At 37.9% G+C, this 18,176-nt stretch overlaps 1 protein-coding gene across 10 annotated transcripts in view; it reads right to left on the bottom strand.

The window, feature by feature from the left end:
• Positions 1–18,176, bottom strand: part of UTRN (utrophin) — a 565,993-nt gene that overhangs the window by 178,758 nt on the left and 369,059 nt on the right. The gene's annotated exons all lie outside the window — the stretch shown is intronic.

Genomic DNA, 18,176 nt, shown 5'->3' with positions numbered 1-18,176 from the left:
GTATTAAAATCTACATTTCAAGTACCAACTAGTTAGATGTTCAAATTCAATGAGAAATTTTTGAAATTTTGTGCAATTGTGATGGCCAAATCACTCAACTTTACTTAATACCCAAACAAATTCTTTCTCCCCTTTCCACACAGACAAAACTTCCCTCAAAATATGAAGCTTTACAGAGGTCACTACGATATCACATAATTTAAAAATTTTTGTTACATCTAGACAAACTTACTAATAGTTCATCCTTCCAATCCAATAAAATTCATTTCTAAATTTAAAAAAGCATTTCACAAAAATGTTTATCCTATTAAGAAACAAAAAACAATGACAAAATAGTATTTCTCCTATTCAAAAGGAAAATATTTGGTTCACTTTTATAAAGTAAATTTGAGTATAGTTTAAGTAAAATAAGAATTATTATAAATTAATAATAAAAATTGATTCAGACTTTGATAAAGCATTTTGGTAATTTGTATTAAAAGTCTTAAAGCTGTTCAAATTACCTATCCTAAGAAGATTTAGTACAAACACATTAATCACATTGATTGTTTTTAAAGTAAAAACCATCATAATACATTAATGCTGACAAACTATTGGGTTTTAAAATGGAGGATACTGTGATGTCAATTTAATTTTTAAGGTAGGTTTTTAAATTAGCATATGTATTTGTAAATCATTGAACACACATACTTTAGAAAATCATAAGAAATAAATCAGAAGAGTGTAATCTCTGTATAAGAGGATTAAAGGTGATTTTAGTTTTCTTCTTTACATTTCTGAGTTTCCAAGTTTCTATAAAAAACAGGATTTCTTTCTGTAATTAAATAAATATAACAAATTTAAACTTTAAAATACACCCAGTCTTATGAAGTTTTTAGTATTCCCCCGTTACAAAGTTGTCAACACAATTTTTTGTATTAATTTGGCAATTACCTTTCCTTCATGAAATAAATGGGATATGTGGCTAACTCTAGTGTGATAGTCATTACCATGCAACAACAAAGCATGAACTTACACATGGAAAGCAGAGAGCAGAGGGGCCCTGAATTTGTGGGGTAAGTCTCCAAGGCATTAATTAGTAATGAATATTAAGGCAATGTACTGCAGAAATAAAAATTATATTTCTGGTAATGAACGAGAATTAGTAAAAGGAAGATACACTCTTAAACACTATCAGATCAGATCCGATCAGATCAGTCGCTCAGTCATGTCCAACTCTTTTGTTATATTTCTCATCTTCAATTTCCCTTATAAACCTAATTCTTAAGTTTCTCCAATTCTAAATGAGCATCGTAAAGAATTAAACAGAATTTTTTACAATACTCAGAAAGCTGTTACTAGTTTAGAGCTCACTCCTGATAAGCAATTCAGGTATTCCATTATGAATCAAGGCTTAGAGGACTTCCCTTCTGTCCAGGGGTTAGGACTCAGCACTTTCACTACAGAAAGCCTAGGGTCAATCCCTGCTCAGGGAACTAAGATCCCACAAAGCACGAGGCACAGCAAAAAAAAAAAAAAACAAAAAACAAGAGGGGGAAACATTCCCTCCGATCCCCCCAAAAAGAACCAAAGCTTAGTGGCCAGCATCAAAGTAATTGTTTTTTGAGCATCTACAGACCTAGGACACATGGAAAAGCCTTTTGTGCCTCATTATTCCAATCAGCATGGGGAAAAGATAACACTTACATGAGGTTAAGGGATAGAACTGTTGTATTATAACTTCTGAGAAGATTTGAGATGTCTAGCATGACATTTGGTCAACACCGAAATCAGATTGATTATATTCTTTGCAGCCAAAGATGGAGAGCTCTATACAGTCAGCAAAAACAAGACCAGGAGCTGACTGTGGCTCAGACCATGAACTCCTTATTGCCAAATTCAGACTTAAATTGAAGAAAGTAGGGAAAACCACTAGACCATTCAGGTATGACCTAAATCAAATCCCTTATGATTATACAGTGGAAGTGAGAAATAGATTTAAGGGCCTAGGTCTGATAGATAGAGTGCCTGATGAACTATGGAATAAGGTTCGTGACATTGTACAGGAGACAGGGATCAAGACCACCCCATGGAAAAGAAGTGCAAAAAAGCAAAATGGCTGTCTGGGGAGGCCTTACAAATAGCTGTGAAAAGAAGAGAAGCAAAAAGCAAAGGAGCAAAGGAAAGATATAAGCATCTGAATGCAGAGTTCCAAAGAATAGCAAGGAGAGAGAAGAAAGCCTTCTTCAGCAATCAATGCAAAGAAATAGAGGAACACAACAAAATAGGAAAGACTAGAGATCTCTTCAAGAAAATCAGAGATACCAAAGGAACATTTCATGCAAAGATAGGCTCAATAAAGGACAGAAATGGTATAGACCTAACAGAAGCAGAAGATATTAAGAAGAGGTGGCAAGAATACACAGAAGAACTGTACAAAAAAGATCTTCACGACCCAGATAATCATGATGGTGTGATCACTCTCCTAGAGCCAGACTTCCTGGAATGCGAAGTCAAGTGGGCCTTAGAAAGCATCACTATGAACAAAGCTAGTGGAGGTGATAGAATTCTAGTGGAGCTATTCCAAATCCTGAAAGATGATGCTGTGAAAGTGCTGCACTCAATATGCCAGCAAATGTGGAAAACTCAGCAGTAGCCACAGGACTGGAAAAGGTCAGTTTTCATGCCAATCCCAAAGAAAGGCAATGCCAAAGAATGCTCAAACTACTGCACAATTGCACTCATCTCACATGCTAGTAAAGTAATACTCAAAATTCTCCAAGCCAGGCTTCAGCAATATGTGAACCATGAACTTCCTGATGTTCAAGCTGGTTTTAGGAAAGGCAGAGGAACCAGAGATCAAATTGCCAACATCCGCTGGATCATTGAAAAAGCAAGAGAGTTCCAGAAAAACATCTATTTCTGCTTTATTGACTATGTCAAAGCCTTTGACTGTGTGGATCACAATCAACTGTGGAAAATTCTGAAAGAGATAGGCATACCAGACCACCTGGATCTGCCTCTTGAGAAATTTGTATGCAGGTCAGGAAGCAACAGTTAGAATTGGACATGGAACAACAGACTGGTTCCAAATAGGAAAAGGAGTACATCAAGGCTGTATATTGTCACCCTGCTTATTTAACTTCTATGCAGAGTACATCATGAGAAACACTGGACTGGAAGAAACACAAGCTGGAATCAAGATTACCGGGAGAAATATCAATAACCTTAGATATGCAGATGACACCACCCTTATGGCAGAAAGTGAAGAAGAACTCAAAAGCCTCTTGATGAAAGTGAAAATAGAGAGTGAAAAAGTTGGCTTAAAGCTCAACATTCAGAAAACGAAGATCATGGCATCTGGTGCCATCACTTCATGGGAAATAGATGGGGAAACAGTGGAAACAGTGTCAGACTTTATTTTTCTGGGCTCCAAAATCACTGCAGATGGTGACTGCAGCCATGAAATTAAAAGACGCTTACTCCTTGGAAGAAAAGTTATGACCAACCTAGATAGCATATGCAAAAGCAGAGACATTACTTTGCCAACAAAGGTCCGTCTGGTCAAGGCTATGGTTTTTCCTGTGGTCATGTATGAATGTGAGAGTTGGACTGTGAAGAAGGCTGAGCGCTGAAGAATTGATGCTTTTGAACTGTGGTGTTGGAGAAGACTCTTGAGAGTCCCTTGGACTGCAAGGAGATCCAACTAGTCCATTCTAGAGGAGATCAGCCCTGGGTGTTCTTTGGAAGGAATGATGCTGAAGCTGAAACTCCAGTACTTTGGCCACCTCATGCGAAGAGTTGACTCATTGGAAAAGACTCTGATGCCGGGAGGGATTGGGGGCAAGAGGAGAAGGGGACAACAGAGGATGAGATGGCTGGATGGCATCACTGACTCGATGGACGTGAGTCTGAGTGAACTCCGGGAGTTGGTGATGGACAGGGAGGCCTGGCGTGCTGCGATTCATGGGGTCGCAAAGAGTCGGACACGACTGAGCAACTGATCTGATCTGATCTGATCTGAGCATGACATTAATGGAGTCATATTTGAGAGGTGGAAGAGGTGAACACAAAGTCTGATGGATAGCTTCTGCAAAATTTATGCTCCAAATTTGCAAACCCATTGGTCTCTAGGTTATCTAATGACAAAGCCAAACCAGGTCTCCCTGCAAAGTGTAATCTGAGTACACCCAGAATTAGCATTAACAAAAAAAAAAAAAAAAAAAAACATTAACTAAACAAAAACTCTAGGACTGTTGACTCTTTTCCACTTTACCAGCACCTCCATCCCAGACAGTACAGAACAGACACTGATGGGGAAGCAGTGGGACACAGCCAGATACTGATTCAAGGTTTTCAGGTTGAGCAACATTATGCATGCAAATGGCAATCTGGTTATAATCTTAGCTTGGGATGTTTCAAATAGAAATTCTCAGTAAAAAAGAGAAAGAAAAGTAAAGGTTTGCTGGAAGAATCTTTCATGACATCTCCTGAACAACACAGTGCTATCATTTAGAAGAGAACCGTTCTGTTTTTGTGTCCTTAAGTGCATTTGAAGACATCCAAAGAGATACACTGAAAGCCAAGTTTTAAAACTTAGGCTGTAAATATGTATGATAGCCATTTTTCTCAAGAAGCTCAGTGACAGAGTAAATAAGGTCTGCATTGCCAAGGAGAAACTGGCCTCAAATTTCCTGTGCAGGTTCCTAAATATCACTATCAGTGGACCACACCAAAAATCACAAGGCAATTTCAAAACACAGCTTCCTGAAGCAGCCTATTTGCTTCTTTTCATATTGAAGAGACATAGAAAGGCATAGACATAAGAGTCATAAGCCGTTGTGTAAGTTTCACAAGAGCATTCCACAACATGAGGAAATTTGGATACCAACAGCATGAAGTAAATTTGGCTCTTCACATCAGATCAAGTGATGGGTTTTCCAATCTGGCCACAATTACAAATGGAGTAAAACAGAACTACGTCACTGGCCCAGTCAATGATTATAAGTATTTCTATAAAGTTGTGGTTAATGGCACCAGCAGTGATCATATACTCATGTTGGAATGTAAGTTTCAATATGTGGAAAACCCTTCCACACATGAGCCTCATCAAAAGTGAGGAAGAAAATCGACAACCAGAAAATGATCAAAGAAGAAGAAACCAACATACATTATTTTTTTAATTTAACAGTCGGTGGCATATTTATTTGGTCAAATGTATTAAGAGTTATTAAAAACAGACAATCATCTTAATATTCCTTCTGTATCCTACACAGTTTCTGTCACACACAAAAACAGATGTAGATAGATAGATATAAATAGACTGTTGTAAAATGCATACATGAATGTTTGTTCATCTGATTGACTAGCATATTAACCACTGTAATGCCAAGAAAAATCAGACAAATAATTAGAAGGAAATGTAGCAATCATCTTGTTTAATCTCTTCATTTCAAAAATGTGACATGGAGAATCTAAAATTACTTACAAGCTTGCATTGCCAAGCCTTGCCTCAACTTCTCACTGGAAATTTAGAATTACACGCGGTTAATGAATCATGCTCCTTCATAGATCCCTGTGTAATGATGCACTGGTTTTTAAAATCAAGATGCCAGCATGGGAGGCTGTCAGATCACAACCTTGATGTAACATCAAATGCTAAAATAAATTAAAGTTCTATGAAAGAGTGTTGAGTCTCACTGCATAGCCGGCTGGCTTGCCCTACTAATGTTCACCTCTGTCACCTGAAAGCCTCTGACCATTAAAGAAACATTAAAGCATGAAATGCTTATTGATAATTAGTTATGGGAATGTAATCCCTCTAGAAGCACAAAGCAATGCTCCTCCAAGCATTTAACATAAGCCAGTCATGTGCACAGAGGGGCCTTAGCAACATATTCAAGCAGTTAAACTAAGATTTGAAAACAGAATACTTCAGGAATTCATGTGAAAGGCTTGCAACACACCTTCAAATAATGTAAGCATCATGCAGAAGGTTACAGAAAGCAAAGGGTTAGAATAAAGATTACATATTACTCTGTAAGTAAAATAGTGGCACAGTAGTAAAGAATCCTCCTGTCAATGCAAGAAATGCAGGTTTGATCTCTGGGTTGGGAAGATCCCCTGGAGAAGGAAATGGCAACCCACTCCAGTATTCTTGCCTGCAAAATTCAATGGCAGAGGAGCCTGGTGGGCTACAATCCATGGGGTCGCAAAGAGTTAAACTCAACTAAGTGACTGAACACACACACACACACACACACACACACACACATACTCTCTCTCTCTCTCTCTCTAAGTAAAATACCATCAAAAACCTAAGATGCACACTTACAGAAGAACTTTGCATAAAACAGTTACAAGAGTTCACAGAGGTTCACTGGATGAACAATTACTCTTTTTATACATAACACCCATTACCCAGGTCAAAATAAACTATGCAATAAAGAAAAAGCATTTATTTATTTTCTTACTCAATAGTTGATATTTTAATACCAGCTTTACCCTAACTGAACATTTCTCTAATGATATAACCCCTAGAGATATTATATGAAAACACTTTGTACTGTAAATCACATACATTTTATTTCTTTGTAAGGATCAAATAGCAGCTGTAATTATGTAAGAAAAAATGTTTCCTTAGACTACATTAAACAGAACTGTTTTAGCTCCCTAATAAAAAAAAGAAATTCAGAATGTTACTACTAGAAAGTCTTCAACAACTAATTTGGTGTTAGGATAGATTCATCCCCTTTGTTGACATAATTTTGGTTTATTCTTGCATGGCATATTTACCTAACCCTACATGGCCATTGCAATGTTTTCTCTTAAGGAGTTCTGACCCCTTTCCTGAAGGCAAAGGAGTGAGGTTAGAAAAAACTTCCCAACTATATCCCAAGGCTCAGGCTAAATCAACAAAGTTAAGCATTAGGGAAAAAGAAATCTACTGTTCCTTTCAAAAGTAAGACCAGAAATTAGAGACCATTTAGGATGGATTGTCGAGAGCCCAGTAGGATCACTACCAAAATTTCAGGTTTTGAAAATGAGGGATCATAAGTATCTTTAAAATTAGGCATGTGTTACCTAAAAAATACACAACCAAACAATATCCTCAAAGGTCATTAATGTACTATGCAAATATGCTTTGAGACAGTTTGTGAGACTTCTGGAATGGTGAGCAATTGCAGTTAGTCAATTAATTATTACAATTAATTTGTTGATGTCAACAAAGCATTCAATTATTTATAATTTATATTTTCTTTCAATATCTAATCTCATAAGTTTCAACCACTCTACTGATAATTATGGAAGCACATTTTGACACACAAAAGAAAGGGGTATCCCCTGGTATATAGGAGCATTTTAAAGGTAAGAAATCAATGCCAGTAATGTTCTTTTCCCATTATCTGTGATTATAAATACATGTAGACAATTGAGTAGGAAAAAAGTTAAATTACCAAGTGGAACAAATTTACAATTAACTACACTTGCAAGACAATTTGAAGAAGCCAACTTGAAATGATAGAGAATCAATAAACAAACTACATTTTAAATTCCAAAAAAGCAAACACCACTATCAAGAAAGATATCTTTCACAGCAAAAAAAAAAGGTGTTCAAAATCCTTGACTCTATAGCAACTGTTACTAAAGCATACTAACATCCTAGTGAGTTAAACCGTAGTGGCTGTCCTTCTGAGGTGCGCTTTATATAAGCAGCTTGATCTACACAGGAGCATGAGTTTAAGAACGGTTATTAACCAATGTTTTCATGTAATCAAACTATTGTCCTACCATAATTCCCAAAATTGAATTGTATAAATAAAATCGAACAAGTTTGAAAACTCAAAGGTTTTTGTATTTTAAATATTTTAAACTACAGTCCTGGGACACCCTACTTTTCAACTCCTAATCTGTGAAAAGCAGTGCTATTGCCCAGAAAGCTCTCCATTTCTTCCCCAACACAACCCCCACCATACACATATCAGCACACAACCTCAGTTCCTTCCTTAATTTTAAAGTCATCTTAAGTCCCAGCTTAAATGTCATTTCCCCAGAGGAAACTTCACTGCACTCAGATTAGATTATGTCTACCTCTTATACTTACTTATAGCTTCCTCCTTTTGCTCAATGACAGACTTACATAATACACACTTGTTTAAGGTCTATTTTCTCCTACTAGGCTACCAGCTCAAAGAAGGAAGGTCCTCCCTGTTATCCACTCCATCTTTGAACTCATCCCAGTATCTGGTATATAGGGTGCACTTCTCAAATATTTTCTAAATTTATATTAAAGAAAGAGTAGATCTTGAAATTGGATACTGTGTCTTTCTAGGATAACTTTTTTGGAATTAGATACTACAAATTGAGCAGCAAAGTATAGCTTCAAATTATATTTTTAAATATTGGTCATCCTAAAGGATATCAAAATCATAAAGGAAATTTAGCATTGAGTGGTTTCTCTCTGTCTTGTCACTATAAGAAACATCTTTCCACCAAGAGGGTGGACTTACAGAAACACACACACACCCTTAGAGAACTACTATTATCATTAATCATTGAGTAGCAGAAATGCATAAATAAAAGGCAACAGTCCCTCAAAATGTCACTAAGCTAAAATTGTCCACTATTCTATCCTCTGTGACCACTATACAAATAAATGGAACACACAGTACATAGCGTACGTGGCTCAAGTATGGCAATATTAACAGCCACTAAGTCTTTCACGTACTTTCTTGATGAAGTAATTTCAAGGAGAAAATTTATCCATTAAAATCAAAGCAGCAATAAAACAACTCACAGGCTAGACTTCAGAAATGTGCTTTAGTGGGTCAGCTTACTGTGTCAAGTCAACTCTGAGTGTGAACTCTTTGTTTACACCCTGATACAAATGCTCACCCCTCATCACCTGGTTGAGTGATTAGGACCTGCTTGCTGACTGGTACTTCTTGCCATAAGGTCATCCTCCCCTGATGAGAAGTTTCTGTTTCGGTCTCCTCTTTAAGACTACTCTGGAGAACATGTGGCTCCCTTCAGTTGGGGTTTCCTGAGCCCTGGTGAGCTGTCACCATGAGGAAACACTACAGAACACTTCCTGCCACCTGGGTCCCCAGGAACCCTGAGTACCAGGTACAATTTGCCCATCCTGCTTATGGTGGAAAACCACAATTCTGGCATCACACATTTGGGACTAGCTAACCAAATGGTAGATCCTAACTATATGCCAAACATCTATGTATGAACAGATACCCAATGTAAGTCACAAACCACTAGATTTCTCTAAAATTCAAAAACATAAATATCCCCTTTCATTTTACAAACTGCTGTCCTGAAGTTATGTTGAAGATCGGGTATCACCTGGAAATTTCAGTTATCTGACCAATCTGGAACTTTTCAGAAAACCCATGACTATGGCAAACTTGAACTCTAGCTTTCTAAAAGTCTGAAATGGCTTCAGGACACCAGCAAAATATCGTTTTGCTCTGAGAACCCAAGCATAAGCCTAAACTATTACAGTTAATAGTTGAAGCACAGGCTGGATGAAGCACAAGCTGGAATCCAGATTGTAGGGAAAATACCAATAACCACAGATATGCAGATGACACCACCCTTATGGTAGAAAGCAAAGAAGAACTAAAGAGTCTCTTAATGAAAGTGAAAGAGAAAAGTGAAAAAGTTGGCTTAAAATTCAGCATGCAAAAAACTAAGATCATGGCATCCAGTCCCATACTTCATGGCAAATAGATGAGAAATCAACAAAAAACAGTGAAAGACTCTATTTTCTTGGGCGCCAAAATCACTGCAGATGGTGACTGCAGCTCTTTGGAAGAAAAGCTATGACCAACCTAGACAGCTATTTAAAAAGCAGAGACATTACTTTGCCAACAAATGTCCTTCTAGTCAAAGTTATGGTTTTTCCAGTAGTCACATATGGATGTGAGAGTTGGACCATAAAGAAAGCTGAGCGCTGAAGAATTGATGCTTTTGAACTATGGTGTTGGAGCAGACTCTTGAGAGTCCCTTGGACTGCAAGGGGATCAAACCAGTCAATCTTCAAGGAAATCAGTCCTGAATATTCAATGGAAGGACTGATGCTAAAGCTGAAGCTCCAACACCTTGGCCAGCTGATGCAAAGAACTGATTCACTGGAAAAGACCCTAATGCTGGGAAAGACTGAAGGCAGGAGGAGAAGGGGAGGACAAAGGATGAGATGGTCAGATGGTCCAACACCAACTCAATGGATATGAGTTTGAGCAAGCTCCGGGAGTTGTGATGGACAGGGAAGCCTGGAGCGCTGCAGTCCATGGGGTCACAAAAAGTCAGACACAACTGAGTGACTGAACTGAACTGATTACAGTTACTGATGAGAAGCGAAAAGTGTCAAATCACCAAGGTTAGTATTCTCTTTAGAAGCAGATCACTAAGCCTAAGGAAAAGATAAGACTAAGGAAACTAAGAATAAAGGGGCTGTGGGAAGACTGTTGCTCAGTTTCCAAAGGTATCATGAGCCTTTTGCTTTAGAGCAGTAAGCCTTAGCCTTTCCCTAGAAATGACATTTTTGCTTCCAGAGCTGGGGCGAATGTAGCTGTATTTGAGAGCTGTGAGGTAGTGGTACCTTTTCATAATATAGTTTTCCTGGCAAGGGATCAATGTAGCATAGGCTAAATATATGAGATAGCTTTTGTGAAAATACACAAAGGATTTTTTTAAAAGAGACTTAAGTTGGAGAAAAATACACTCACGTATGACAACTTCCTAAAAATGAAATATGCCAAAGAGATTAACTTACAAAAATAAATATACATGGAGAACTTCAGATGATGAATGGCAACAAAATTGTTTATTTGATTTTGCTCTGTTTCAAAAAAAAAAAATCCTAAATCAAGCGTTTGACAGGACTAAGTCAGTAAGTTTCTTTTACTGTCAATTTAACTACTAAAATAGAAACGTGCAGGTACTAACGTTTGGGAGTTAAAGAAGGAAACAAAGGAATATGACCACAACTTGTAACTTCGTCAATCAAATGGCCAAAAGGCTGAGGCAGGTTACTAACCTCCAGGATCTGACCTAGGCTTTGGAGACTAATAACAGCAATTACAATACAAAAGTCCAGCTATTGCCCATAATTACTGCTTCTCAGGGGGTCTAAGTAATGAATTATTTATGAAACATATGCCCTATACCTTTTTAGGAAGAAACAGAAAAATCTATGCAAACCAAGCTAACAGACCTCTTTATGGTCATAAAGTTTGTCACCTGCAGTTACCAGCTGCCATAAAGAAAGTTTCTCTAATCTCCTCCACCCTTTCTAAATGGTGGGTGAGTTAACCAGGAACCATCCTTTATCCTCAGGAATGTAGGTGCTTAATAACATATTAAAGGGAGAGGTCAAAGTGAGTCCTGAGTTAACAACCCTTGCTAGGACAGTTGGGGTAGGAGAAGCCAGGAGGAGGGATCATTTGACCAGGAGAAGTTGAATTCTTCCACCCTCTTTTCACTGCACTGTTTCTACCATCAGGAGGCAAGCAATGACTGCAACTGTTTTGGAAAAGCTTTCAAACTTTTCATAAAATGACGCGGTTTTATGCTCTTTTCCTCCGGCAATTGTGGGTTTGTAAGAAAAAGCTCATTATTCTTTCAGTGACTCAATATAGTCTTGCTTATGTTTGTACATTCAATGAACCATAGGGTATTCGTGGTGAAAGCCCCTGAGTACATCTTTAACAACTGATAAGTAATTGATTTATGCACAGCAAATCCTCTGCCCCTCTTCTTTCCTTTAAACATGGGAAGTTGAAAGAAGATAGGTGTTTGGTATCCAAAAGCTGAGGAAGGCAGGAGCCCATGAGCAGCACGCTGGGGGTTTCTGTTTTGTTTAACTATAAATGTAAGGTAGCATTTGGCAGGCTAGACTCAATCCTAGAGTGTGCCAAGAACTTTCCTATGGAAAAAAAGAACTAAATGCAAAAATAAAGATCCAAGCATGAAAGCGCCACGGTGCACACAAGCACTCCGCATTTAAGACAGACATTTAAGACAGACCCAGCCGGAAAGAAAAAGGAAAAGTCTAGGATCAAATGGGTCATCATCCCTGGGAGGCATCCTCCCCCGACTTTCAGAACTGAAACTTCAGAAATGAGGCTAGAAAAGTCAGTGCTTGGCCACTGCAGGGAGAGAAACCTGAGGGGTATGGAAAATAGAACCCACTCCTGATGAAGTCAGACTCTGGCATGCAAACAGAGTGTTGTTACTGTTTTTTTTTTTTTTTTTTCTCCAAAATAACTTTCAATTAAATTACCAGCCGACCTGACTACAAAGGATCTCTTCTGATGTGAAATTCTAAAACTGACAGGCATCATGACAAGCCCTCCAGACCAAAGGAAAGAGTGCTAACTCAATCCTTAGTTGAAAAAAAAAAAAAAATTAAGAGGATATCAAATCAAATGTCTTAGAAATTATATTAAATAATCAGAATTGATAGAATATCTGCCATCCAAATGCATAGTAGAAAGAAGAAGACAAGGAAAGGAAGAAGAGAGAGGGGGAAAAAAAGTACATTCGTGAAGTCTGCTTTCTGCATACCTTTTCAAATTTTGTCAGCAATTCCCGTAAGCTGAAGTTCAGACCAATCATTGTCCAGTAGCCCTTGAAGCCTACATCTTTCCGGCAAACTTCCTTCAGACAACAGCATTTAACTTCTAAAAACCGTATCTTTTCTGGCTATACTTTAAAATCCTTTGTAAAATCCTTTACAAGCTTTGCCCTTGAGCTATGGTCCATGAGCAGCAGCAGCTTGCGTTGGGACATTTTAGCCACTTCACTGAGGCTCCGGGACTTCATGGACTTCGGAGTTCATATGGAAAAGACCTGGCGGTATGTTCTCTGCTAGTCGCGTTCCACGAGGCTGGCATGGTCTCCTTTTTCTCTGGGAAGCTTAGGAGTCCCTTCTGTTCACCTCACTAATGACCTGCAGCCCACAACTGTTCTCTCCTGGGCCCCAAACTTAGAGTTTGGTCTCAATTACGCACAGCAAAAAAAGAAGTTATATCCTGGAAACTTGCATGAGAGAAGGCCAAAAAAAGAAAGAAAGAAAAAAAAAAAGAATAAAAATAAAGAGCCAAGCATTACCAACTTCCTCCATTCACACTGGTTTCAGGAAGAAAAAGGAAAAAAAAAAAAAAAAAATCCTGGGTAAGGAGCCAGTTTTCAAAAAGCATGACTTATGTGGAGTTCGAACAGCGAGGAGGGCACTCCTGTCTGAAGAAACACCCAAACCCGGGACAAGAGGCCACCGGCTTGCGCGCTCACAGTCACCGGCAGCCTGTGTTGCTATGGTAACCACCAAGCTAGTTTCAATCCATTTCCCTAAGTCAGGCTGTGCCTAAGGGATGCTGTGTCAGAGCAACAGAACTAAGTTATTTAAAAAGTGGTTCTATGCACCCAGAGAAAAGTGTAAGCAGCAGGTCTCATGGGCCCCCTTGCAGAGCGTGCAACAGGGCAGGCGGCCTCATCAGCTTTGGCAGCTCCCTGGGCCAATCTGACAGGAGTGTGGTAATCCACTTCTCTTTCAAGCAGTTGTTTATTATTTTAATCAGCATCCTCCCTTCCACCACCCCTCACACACAGTTTGAAGTGAAGCTCACTCCCACTTCCTGGAGGTCTCCCCGCCCTGATCTGCAGTACCAGAACCTCTCAAATTGTCTCAGTCCTGAATAATCACAGGACCCATATTCCAGTTCAGAGCCCACCCATGAAAACATGAGGGACTGAAAGGGAGCACAGCACCATACAAATCATCAAACAAAATAAGTGTGATCAAGTGCATTCTTTCTAAATAAGGTTTTAACAGCAAAATGGATGGGAAAGTCTTTTTAAAAGGAAAGTATTTTTTTTTTTTTAATCTCATTGACTGTTTTCATGGAGGGAATCTACTTGTTTCGGAAATAAAACTTAAGTGAAATTACTCAAAATGTGAGCAATAACTAGTTATTTTTAAATGTGCCCTCTATATTGATGTTAATTTACTCCTGACACCGAGAGAAACACTATCTTCTACAAAGTGTTAAGAGTTTAAATGCTTTCAAGGAAAAAGTTGAATCCAAATGATATATTCTTTGCACTGCTATTAGGGACATCAGTCCAAGGCAAAAATGTGATTTTGTTTTTGCATTACATAGCTATTTAGTATACCAACAAAAATATAACAGATATGATCATATGAAACATACTTCTTTAATTGTGTGCAGAATTTCATCATAAATAAGTAATGCTCTTAAAAGTGACACTATCACAAATGGAATGAATTTAATCTTAACATAACTAAGCTTTTTTTTTTTGCATCAGTACTTAGAGCAAAGGAAAAATAACCTTGAAATTAGAATATGTATCTCCTAAAAAGCTATTTGAATTACTTAAACATCAAAATTATTAGCACTCATTTAACCATATGGAGAAAGAGATTCCAAACACAAGGAAAAAATAAATGCTATAGGGGAACACTATACAATATAGTTACTATTTTTTGGATTTGCAAACAATGTTTCTTTCCAAGTCATTCCCAACTTATTCATATCAGTATTGAAGCAGCATGTGTTTTACATATGCAGATCTATACAAAATTTAACAGGCTTTAATAAATATTTTCATCATTTATTCATAAAAATCAACATGTCCCCAGAGGCAAGCTGGCTTTATGAGATCCCTAGTGGAATGTGTTTTCAAAGTGCCCATTTCAGATTTATACACAGACACTACAATTTCAAACACAAGCATAGTACACTGATTAACCAGAAATTTAGAAATAAAATTAGTCTGTGCAGTGTACATCCAGAAGGAAAAAGCACTGACATCAGCATGAAGACCAATCATCAAAAACGGGGTGAAGAAACTTACACAGAAATTGACCAGGGCAACCCTGATCTGGGAGGGCTCTAGGGCCACATGCTGAGATCTCTCAGCAGCAACAGATAAACTTTTTACATAAATACAAGACAAAAGGAACCACCAGCATGGACACCACTTCCAGCACCACCACCACAAAAAAACAAATAAATAAAGGGGAGAGAGAGAAAAAAAATAGAACAATCTTTCTCAGCTGGGCAAACGTCCAACTACCACCCAGGGTGCTGGGTGACTGTGATCAGAGACGTGTACAAACATGAACCACCACCCCCAACTCCGTTCCATGCATATATCAGAAGAGTGAATTAAATAAAAACTCTCTGTAACAGAGAGGAGGAACATAGTCTTTCCCAAAAGTAGAGCCTTATGTTTAAAGGGGTTTTAAACCAAGACAAGAATGGTATGATACAATTAGAGCTCCGAATATCCGGTATCGTTAGGCAAGGCTAATCTTTACGAGGGAAAAGAAGCAGCACCCTGCGGGTTAGGGTACCTTCCCTGAAGAAAAGAGCAGGGGGAACTTTATCAGCATGACTAAAGCTGGCACTTTAGTACTAGAAGAGATAAAGACAGAACAAACCAGTCAATCCTAAAGGAAATCAGTCCTGAATATTCATTGGAAAGACTGATGCCGAAGCTCTAATACTTTGGCCACCTGATGCAAAGAGCTGACTCAGTAGAAAAGACCCTGATGCTGGGAAAGATTTGAGGCAAAAGGAGAAGGGGGATGTAGAGGAAGAGATGGTTAGATAGCATCACTGATTCGATGGACATGAATTTCAGCAAACTCCAAACTCTGGGAATGGTGAAGGGTGGGGAAGCCTGGTGTGCTGCAGTTCATGGGGTCTCAAAGAGTCAGATACAACTTAGTGACCAAACAACAACAAGGGAAGAGAAGAAGAATTCCCATATGGAATTCAAGAGTGGGGTGTCCAGAAGTCAGAGGCTCTACCAACCACTCACCGCCCTGATGTTCCCTGCAAATGTTTAACACTCATTCTCAGAACTGACATCCTCCGCTTGGGCAGAAAAGGGAATACTTAAACAAAGCTCCCTACTCCCAGTTTCCATCCTTGGGTATGGAAGATCCCCTGGAGGAGGGTACAGCAACCCACTCAGAATTCTTGCCTGGAGAGGAGCCTGACAGGACAGAGCAGCCTGACAGGCTACAGTCCGTAGGATCACAAAGAGTGCATCATGATGAAGCGACTTAATATGTGTGCAGGCACACACTCAAAATTATAAAATTCCAAAAACTAAGATAGTGATGAACCTAGCTATGATGACATCCTCTTTCGGAGAAAAATGGAACCATTTAAAAGAAAAAAATTTTTTATTCTCACCTAATTTTAACAAGACTGTAACTATATCTTCACTAAAACACTGTAAAGTAACTAAAAGTGTTAGTTTTTAATTGAAGCAGAAGTGACATTAACAATTTTATCTTTAAAGGTTAAAGACAAATTATTTTATGTAAAGTCCAAAGATATTCCATAAATTTCAAATAGCTATTTAGTATATTATTCAAAAGGACTGTGCCCTATGTAACTGAGTGACACATTAGAAGTAAAACCTATAAAATGTGAATAAGAATTGTTTTTATAACTGTGAGCACATTTTACTATGTGTTTGGCATCTATAAATAAGAATATTTTCTCAGTTTAAACTCTGTACACAAAATAACCTCTTGGTAATATTCCTTACATCTCCATAGTCCTTTCTGTTTTTAACCAAGTACCTCTTTGATAAATTATCTTCTGTAATCCTGTAATTATTAAAACAAACAAAAAAACAGGCCCCCAGTGAAAGCAATATATCACCACAGAAACTGAGTAAACGGGATGGTGAAATCTGAAGCAACTGACATTTTGCCAGTCTAAACTAATGTGCAAAGAAATTGTGCACTAAATCTTCAAGTGGAATAAACATAATTCTACCAATCTGTTTGTAACAGATCAAAAAACACTGACTATTCTAAGATTCTCCAGTTAAATAAATCATGTCTCAAATGTAGACAACATAGTCCCATGAGAAGGTGAAGGTTACAGAACCAGAGAGAAAAACAGGAAAAGTCAATAATGGAATCAATAAAATCTAAACCTACATTACTTAATAAAAATGACATTCCACTGCCAAAATGAAGAGAGGTACATGTATATATGGCTTTGGCAAAAACGTTCAAAGGATAAGCTAATTTAAAAACTTTTTACACTTCAAAACAGTATTTTATTTAGTTTGTTAAAAGATGACTTACTTTTTAGCAATTTCATCACGGCAAGAAAACATTCTTTAGGGTTCAGTCAAATATAAGCAAAAAGAGAAGTCTAAATGCATTGCTGAAAAACAATTTATGCCATACCCAAATAGTGGATCTTAGCATACCCTTCTCACTAAACATAAACTTCACATTTATAAACACTGCAAAGACAAAAGTATGTTTCCTACGCAAAACCTAACAGGTTTCTCTTTACATTGATCAAGATAACAAAAAGAAAAGAAAGCGTTCTTGGAAGTTTCTAAAGCAAAGCATATGGAGGTCAATAGGTGATTACAAATAAATCGGTACATCATGGCTTTATTCAAAATGAAGAGCTTTGGGCGTGGGTAGAAAAATTTACTTATTACAAAGCCATTCAAACTTAAGATCCCGATTATAATGGCTTTGAAAGGACTATACACAATTGTCTTTTCTCATAACCTTTCTAACTTGGGGTTTATGTCAAAAATAAAATAGCTTCTAGACCCTAATCATGATCTGAGATTTCCATTCATTCATTGTCTACTGCCTCTGTAGTTCTCGTAAGGGAAGACTACTCAATACATTACTGCCGTCTAGTTAACAGCAGCCAGCAACCCAGTCTGTCAGCTGGTAGCTATTTAAAATAATATACAGCCCTAAAGGGCAGAAGGTTCACTCTAAAATGGAGGCCTGAGATCCCTGATGAAAGGCGGAACTCTCCTTTTATCCCAGGAAGCTTAGGCAATATGCTTGGTGCACAAAGAGTTATTTTGCACATTCATCTCTTCAATAATGTCATCTATTTTGATAATTATGCAGGTAGCAATTGGGAAATAAAAATTATAAATTGTAAAATAAAAGACTCAATATAAGGTTTCCATAACGTACAGCAGAAGACTCTCCTGACATTTTTAAAGGTACAAAGAGCTTTTTATTCTTGTGGGAAGCGGATTGGTGCGGTGGAGTCTGAGGAAGAAAAATCCAGCTGATTTGCTTCTGAGTTAGTCAACCAGGTGCAGGGGTCAGCCTTCAGCAACCTTCTCAATATTTAATGATTCAG

This window comes from Bubalus kerabau, chromosome 9, assembly GCF_029407905.1.
Source record: "Bubalus kerabau isolate K-KA32 ecotype Philippines breed swamp buffalo chromosome 9, PCC_UOA_SB_1v2, whole genome shotgun sequence".
NCBI lineage: Eukaryota > Metazoa > Chordata > Mammalia > Artiodactyla > Bovidae > Bubalus > Bubalus kerabau.
Note: the sequence above shows the minus strand (reverse complement) of the source record. Positions and strands in the feature narration are given on the sequence as shown.